Raw genomic sequence first — 8256 nt, 5'->3', positions numbered from 1 at the left:
AGGTTCCATCCTATAACTTATGTTGAAGTTCTATTAATAAATGAGGTTACAGATTTGAACTCTTGATTGGTTTAAAAGGTTGTAACATCATGTTTATGAACCAACTAATCTCATAAATAACACCCAAAATGTAGCATACATATTGAATGCTTGAAATATAAAAGCCATTTGAAAGGGGAATTGATTCTGATCAATCAGGTGAAATTGTTAAGGAAGGTAGCAGCAATGTTGTCTAAGTTGAAGAGATAAGTGTTTCAAAGGGAAATTCGAGGGAGGTGCATATCAGTATCTCGAATGAGTACAGAGAAATAGTTATTTATTGGTGTTGATTTCGGTGTTTCCGTGCTGCATAGCCCATGCCAAAGAAAATTCTTCTTTTTAGTTAAACTTTAGATCACAACTATAATTATTGATTTGAAAACACAATGCAGTAACTAATATCCATATTTCACAACTCAAGGTATAAAGTTACACGTCTATGCATAGTGAAACAAGTTTAAAATTCAATCTCGCCTTTTACGGCTTAAAGGTCTACCTTTGCTTCCAAGGTCCCTGTTTTCCTTCACATCTGCCAACTTCCACACAGTTCTCCAGTTCTGTTTCATGGTCTCTAGAACAAATACACCTCCTTTTCTAGACTATGAGGTTCTGCGCCTTCTACATAGGTTACTCTTATAGGCTCTTTGAAAAGACTTAACTCATCCCATATCTTCAGTATCCTCTCCGCACCAACAGATAAAACCTTCAAGGTGAAACCAATATTTTTATATCCGGAAGAGAATATCACATAAACATATCCACGATTAGTAGTCTTAAAAGCATAGAGTTTCAAGTCATCAGTAAATTCCAACAAGACCTCTCAAGCAATAGAGAGAACCCGCTCACCCCACACGATACCTTGAAGCACAATGAATGGACATTTACCCTAATTAGAATAAACAATACTATAATACAATTAATCTATAATACTACAAGCACTTGCCTTTCTTGATTCATTTTCCATGGGAACAAATCAGCCTTTTTATACTTTCACATTTCCAAATCTGTTACCTGACAATTTTCATACAAGGCTACAATTGATGCAGCAAAAAATGTTCTAACCACACTTGAACCTCTCAGACTGATTCCTGCAAAAGTTGAAAAATGAAATGTCAAGAGACCACAAAATAGTCAATTCATGCTCAAAGATCAACAAAAATAAATTTTTAGGCATATTAGATTTCTGACATCTTACTACTATAAGGATGATAATAGCCAACTATATAACATTATGAAGAAACAACGAAGGAACCTCAGACATATATTCACAACATTTACGTACACTTCCTGACCCAAATACCATGAGTTCAGATTCTTTAGACTAAGATTCCAAATTCCTGCATTGTCAAGATAAATTACCATGACAAAATGTTTTCTTTCCAAGACAAAAAGAGAAAGAGAGAAATTGAAAACCCTTGGGAAACTTAAAACAAAAGCAAAATAGCATCTTCATTATCTCTTAAAAGCTAAACTATTTCATCTGATTTTCCAAATACCTTTGTTGTGGACTAGCCACCAGGTCATTAATGAAAAGCAACTTTATCAAAAATGACATTAAAAGTTGAACTTATCAAATTTCATCATATTTTTGCTTTTGTGAACTGAAACCATTACTATTACTAAGACAAATGAAGTACAAATGTTAAAAATATCTCATCAACGATTGCAAAAGGGACCAAGTAAGAAAACAAGTTATATGACTTGGATGATTACCATAGCTTTTGCATTATTGTTATGTTACCATTATGGCCTTGTGTACTTTATTTATATACTTGTTGTTACTGGGCAAATAAAATAATTTCCCTACAAGATCACCCAAATCCATGAATTGCACCTGAGCCTCCACCTCTTCCTCTTTCCCTCCATCTGATCTGTCCTCTTTAATTATTTCATCTGTAAAATAAATAAAAAAGGAAAGAATCACTATTCTATGGTGAACCTACTGAAATGCTTAAAAGTAGAAACAAAAATCACACAGAAGAATTTAGTGACACGATGAAGAGTCCCAAAATTGAAAATTCATTGTAATTTTGTGATAGGAGAGGGGGAAATAAAATACAATCTCCATATGACATTAGATGATTAAAAAGAAGCAAACCAAAGAGAAGGTATACATATTAAATTTAAAGGGAAACATATAATTTACAATAAGTCGACATATCATACTTAAGAACAAATAGGACTTTTATCGACCACTTGGGCTGCAGAACGAGCAAGGTAAAATGCAACCTAAAGCAATCCCCTTTTACCCCAATCAAACATGTATTTCAATAAGATAAGCCAACTACTTCATACTCGATTCTTTCATTCAACAAGCTATTCTCAACCACAAACATTATCAAAACCATTCAACTAGCAATTCCTATTCTCAAATATGAACCAGTCAAATCTTACATTAAAAATTGCAAAGAAAAGAAATGAGGAGCCAAGAGAAAACAGAATCCTTAACAAGAAATCCCTAAAACTATAATTAACACAACAAACAATTAATTAACCTCAATGAGATCTATGATTTTTCAGCGCACCTACTATCAAGTCCCAATCGAGAGAATGAGGGGTGAAATTGTCGATACTCCAGAGAGATGGACTATTGTCTGTCTGCTTCTAGATGACGAGTTGGACTGCAAGTGAGAGTTGAGACAGTGCAAAAAAACACGAGAAGAAGAAGATGGGTTACTTACAGTGTCGTCAGAGAGAAGGCGGCAAGGCGATTGATCACGGGGGAAACCCGGACCTAGACCTAGGTCGAATAGGAAGCTCAATGTTAGGTCGAAGAGGAAGTGAGAAGAGAAGACCGAGTGAGAAGCCCAGATCTAGGTTAATCCCATTTCAAAGAATTTTTTTCTGAGTCCTCGACATAATTGGAGGGAAACAATTTTTTCTAATTTGAGGAAAATGAAATAAGTGGAGGGAACAGTTAAGTGGATTGGGGGCAAATGAAAATGGTAGATTATTAATGAGTGGTTGTATTTAGTGAGTGATTTTTTTTATTACTATGAAATAATGAGTGGAATGTTAATGAAGTTGAGAAAAAATCAACATTTTAATTAATAATAGTAGGATTGCTCATTAAATGTATTAAGATCATATTTTTAATGAGTGGATAGTATACCCACATTAAATTTTGGTCATTGAAACCTCTTTTTCTTATAGTGTAAGATATTCCCCTAGTACAAATAAGAAGTTAGGTTGAATACTGACGTTAACCTTTCCGCATTAGGTGCAGTATAATTCGATCCTTCATCAATTATATCCTATGGTCAAATCCTTATAACTATGGAATGTGTCAAGGTTACATATAACGAAGAGTCCATTTTTACTTGTCCAGGTTGAATTTACTCTAAAAGATAAGTTAAGTGAAATTTCTATTTCTACTCTTAACTATATCATCTTGCAAGAATTTCAGTCAATTCACCACAAGCGACCATTTGGATATATCACTCATTTATCAGGAGTGACGAATGCTCAATCTAACATTAACTATTCTGCAATTACTTTATGTGATACCCAACCCTGCTCTCACACACCCCAGGGCCTCCCTTGTAGTGGATCGTGCTCGCACAGAATCAAAGCATCACACTCCATAATCCAGAATCACTAATTAATGAATGTTTGAGTCTGAGGATTAGTTATACCTACTAAAACCAATGAGATGAACAGTTGACACTCAGATAAATCTATCTATGCCGTTATCTCAAGTCGGGTCCCAATCCTAATGAACTCCTTCATCGGATCCATGTAACTGTCTAGACATCTCCATATCTAAAGCTTGTGAGATCAGCTCTCTGTCTCGACAGAAAACACTGTTACATGCAAGCCTCAACAGTAATATGCCAACCCCTATAACACATTGCTTAGCTTGAGTTGATTTTAAGTTTATTGGTCTATTATAAAGTATAGTCTCACTTCATGCTTGTATGAACACTTTATAACTACTTAAATAAATTTAGGATTACTTTCTTTATGAAAGATTAATGCCTTTTATATATAGTTTCAGTTATACTATATATCTTATTAAACAAATGATTAAATAAACAATTTATTCATTAATATTCATATCCTAAAATAATTGTTTTTAGGACACTAAGCTCCAACAATGTGGCTTCCGAATTTTACATGCCATTGTTCTAGTTGCCATATGCCATTGCAGTCTTCGAATTATGCATGAATTTTATTTAAAGAGGATAATAGAGCGTTAGAGAGAGTAGAAATAGAGATTTAGAGAGTGAAGATGCTTAAAAAATGAAGGAGAGAGAAAATTGATAGACCCCACTCTTCTTTGTTAAAATTTGATGATATGGTAGATTGAGTAGGGGTAATTAAACAAGAAGCATTACTTTTCCGCATGAATGTTAACTCTTTAATTAATTATGGTATGCACAAAAGTACAAAGCAAAACCTAAGCACTTAAAATTTAAAACGCATAACTTAAAGTGTTATCCTAATTGTCTCAATCAATCAATCAACTAAAACTTGGCTCAAAATACGAACATTTGGCCAATGAGTCAAGTCCATACACATGTTGTTTGAAAGGGCTGCGCATAACTATGGCAACCTCTTCAATCTTAGCCTTTTAATTGTCACTTTTCAGCCCATGGCAAGGCACTGCAATCCTTCATAATATATACTCTGCTCGTAGTCTTATGAGTCCAATAAATGTGGAGGTTCTCAATCATCTTGAGGTCAAAAGCCTCTATTCATGAGTGGGGCTTTGTGCTTCTCTCGTTGATTCCTCCATGCCCTTTTTCCTTGCATACTGAACAAGAATCCCACATTCTCTCTGATCCCCTCCTCCACGCATGCAACATGAATAACTTTTATTTTTGTTTCTAGAAAGTAGGGAATGAGCAAAGTACCTCCATATGCACTTAAGATAAGGAACCTTGATGCATGTTTCAAGACTAGTTTGAAATGGCTTGGGGTCTCTTGCAATTTTATCCCAAAAGGCTTCGGCCACCCTCAATGGCATTCAAGTACAACTCCTGCTTCCTCCTTTACAAATCCACACTGTATATTGAATTCGTCCAGGGTGTCTTCCAGGGTCATGCTCATAACCTTATTGTTTGTCACATCATTTATCACACTGAATTTTGTGATAAACTTTAGAGTGAGCTCATTCAAACCCATCACATCTAGTGTGTATTTTAGGTATACATACCTATGAAAGTAATTGCACTTTTATCAAGTAATAAATTGAAAGTAAAGTATCATTTCTATGAGAATGATGGTCGTAATTACTAATCTTTTTATTTACTTTCTATTATTTAAACAATCAATAAGTATAGTTGTTGGGTAAAGATTTAATAAACAAAATGAAATGAGAATTACATAAATGATGGAGAGAGAAATTGTTATGAGATGGGAAACTAAAGCTTTTAGTTTCACTTAACCTTTTATTTAGTAAAAACACAACCCTTTCTAAGTTCTTCTATCATACTTGAGATGATGATTTTTCTTGTTAAACTAATACTAAGGCCCCAAGTTATTCGTTCTAAACTTCTGTTTAATTATTTGACCTTGGTCCGACTAAAGCAATTAACCAAAAGAAGCATTAAGTTCTATGAAAAACCTTTTAAAAATCAATATTAAAAATTAATAAGCCACACTAAATGATCATTAGGTCTAACGTATAAATTAATCAATTTAATCACAGTCAATATAAACGATTAGTTATATTCGAGTTGGGACTTGGTCCATCCCTAACAAGTGAATGAAAGAAACTTGATTAGGTTAAAGGTTAATTACAATATAATTAAAGGTTAAGATCCCCTTTAGCTCTAGTTTAGATTATTTGAGCTCATGGTTAGCGATACGATATTAGTTGAATGGGCTAAACGTTTGGGCTTCGGTTAAGGACCGAATCTAGTATTTGGGCCCAAGCCCATGAAAGAATACATTCGACTACAAAATAGAGGAATAAAGCTTCGGTTGGAAGCTGCCTTAAGGGACACGTGGACCAATGATCACTTTCGATCCTAAAAGCATGCTCCCGTAACTCATATTTAACACGGAATGGAAAGATAAGGTCCGAAGACTAATCAAATGTTACCATGTGTCTAGATACACACTTTGTTGCCTATAAATAGCTTGGGAATCAGAGCTAAAGGTACATAATCATATACACATTCTCTCTTACTTAATTGTTTTCAAGTTACTTAATACTTCCTCAAGTATTCTTCCAACTTAAGCATCAAAGAGGGTCCGCTGGACCTCTGACCCATTTTCTGACAGTTGTTATCGTTTCAAATCCTGGAAACAGTTAAGGTGCATATTCCAGAAAGAGAGACGAGTTTAATTGTTCATCCCGTAATTCAACCTACAGTTCAACATGTAGTTCACTCGGTAATTCAGCTTCATCAAAGATCTGAAGATATTCCGAGTACTTCAGCCACATTTTGTTGTGGCTTGGTTGATTCCTGTAATCATCCGCTATCACCACTTCTTGTTACACCAACTTTGGATCAGAGGATTGATGCTTGCCTCGGGTCATTGGATCCTGAGCAACGTAGTTTTATGGATGGTTTAACAAAACAGTTGATATACAATATGGGATATGTTCAAGAGTCAATAAACATCCTTCGAGCTGAGCATGCTACATAGAGTAAGGTTATGTGTTTGGAGTTGAAGGTAGCAAAGGATGCTGCTAGATATGGTGATAGAAGAGGGTCAGTCGCTTGTTCTACTGGACATTATGTTGCTCAAGCATGTCCTAGGAAGCGGGGGTTTTCTCAAGAATCTCAGCCTGAGGTATTTAGAGGAAGATCAAAGGAAATGGCTAAAAGTGATTCGCATCGAAGGCGTCACCATTCACCTTCGCCCAATAAGCATGTTCTAAAGCCAGAAGGATCCAAGTCTCCAAAGTGATGTAGGGGCATTCGTCATGATTCCATCGAATCCCTAATTCGTCATTACGAAGCTCATAAAAAAAGTTGGAGGTTTCTATGAATATATTGACCGAAGTCAGTCGAAGCCGAAGAAAAATGAATCTTCTCTCAAGGAAGAAGTTTATAACCTCATCAAGAGTGAACTTTGGCACATGATGAAAGACGAAGGACTAGAATCCAGGATGCCAGAAACTACATGGACACTTTTTTGAGTGATGAGATAATGAGTCAGCCAATGCCGAGGGGATTCAAATATCCTCTATTTAAAGATTACAATGGTATAGCAGATCCAACCCTTCACGTGAAGAATTTTCTTAGAGCTCTACAAACCACTACGGCAACCGATCCACTCATGTGTCGTATATTTTTAACGACTTTGAGAGATTCGATTGCTTACTGGTACGATCAACTCCTGCTGGGTTCTATTAGATCTTTTAAGCAAATGTCTAAGGAATTTGTGGATTATTTTATCACTTCTATTCCTGAGAGCAAAATCGAAGATATGATACAAAGCAATCAACAACCATCCATTTGATCACGGATATGAAAAAACTTAATCTAATTGCATTTAGAATAACAAAATTTAACCTCAGGCAGCTAATCTTCATAGAAAATAGCAAAAATTGCTGGAAAAATCTTCTTCTTAGCAATGTCTCCAGAAGCTCCAACAATAGTAATGCTGAGAGTAGATTCTATTTTATCATCTCCTGAGATGGGAATTGACAGAGGAATTCCATCTAAACCTACTTTAAAATCTCAATTAAGCACTAGCTTTATTTAATTTTTGGTGACAACAAACATTGATTTTAAGCAAAGAAATATGGAAAAGGCACAAATTTTGATACATGCATATATGAATAGCCTTGAAAAGGCATAGCCAACAAGCAATGCATGATTAAGTAACAACCTAAGAAGCAATGCACCATTAAGTAAATCCACTTCAAATGGAACCCAATTTCATACATTACTAATCGAAGAAACATGAAGAATGAGGTAATTAAGAGGATTAAGAAGTTAGGAAGTAAAATAAATGATGCCACAAGTGCAAAAAGAAAAAATAATTAGGAAGTAAAATGAGAATCTCAATAAAAATCCAATTTCCTAAGCTGTAATAAAGGTCCCTGATTATTATGTAGGACAAATAAGGAGTTCCAAGGGAACTTACACTTGAGACATTCCCATACCAAAGTTGGTTATTTCCTTTCTTTTTTCCAAAACCATAACCAAACAATTCATAAAAACACTTGTGTTCTTGACATGAACTGCAATAGCATATAAATCAAAGTCCTTCACATATAGGAAATTATAATACACAAAAACAGATTCATTCATG

General features: G+C 34.9%; 1 long non-coding RNA gene across 3 annotated transcripts; it reads right to left on the bottom strand.

Annotated features, from left to right (window-relative positions):
* Positions 1-382: 382 nt before the first annotated feature.
* LOC136202466 (uncharacterized) lies at positions 383-2969 on the bottom strand. Of its 3 annotated transcripts, XR_010674448.1 has the most exons (5): positions 2721-2969; positions 2565-2660; positions 1753-1932; positions 983-1127; positions 383-742 (listed from the first exon to the last, which is right to left on the bottom strand). It is a non-coding gene; the product is annotated as an uncharacterized lncRNA (long non-coding RNA). The 3 variants fall into 3 exon arrangements; XR_010674447.1 differs by having other exon boundaries at positions 383-1127; positions 2721-2967; XR_010674450.1 differs by having other exon boundaries at positions 383-1127; positions 1874-1932; positions 2721-2966.
* Between the last annotated feature and the right edge of the window lie 5287 nt (positions 2970-8256).

Source organism: Euphorbia lathyris, chromosome 1, assembly GCF_963576675.1.
Source record: "Euphorbia lathyris chromosome 1, ddEupLath1.1, whole genome shotgun sequence".
In the NCBI taxonomy this organism is placed as follows: domain Eukaryota; kingdom Viridiplantae; phylum Streptophyta; class Magnoliopsida; order Malpighiales; family Euphorbiaceae; genus Euphorbia; species Euphorbia lathyris.
The sequence above is the reverse complement of the archived record's forward strand: the minus strand, read 5'-3'. Positions and strand labels throughout refer to the sequence as shown.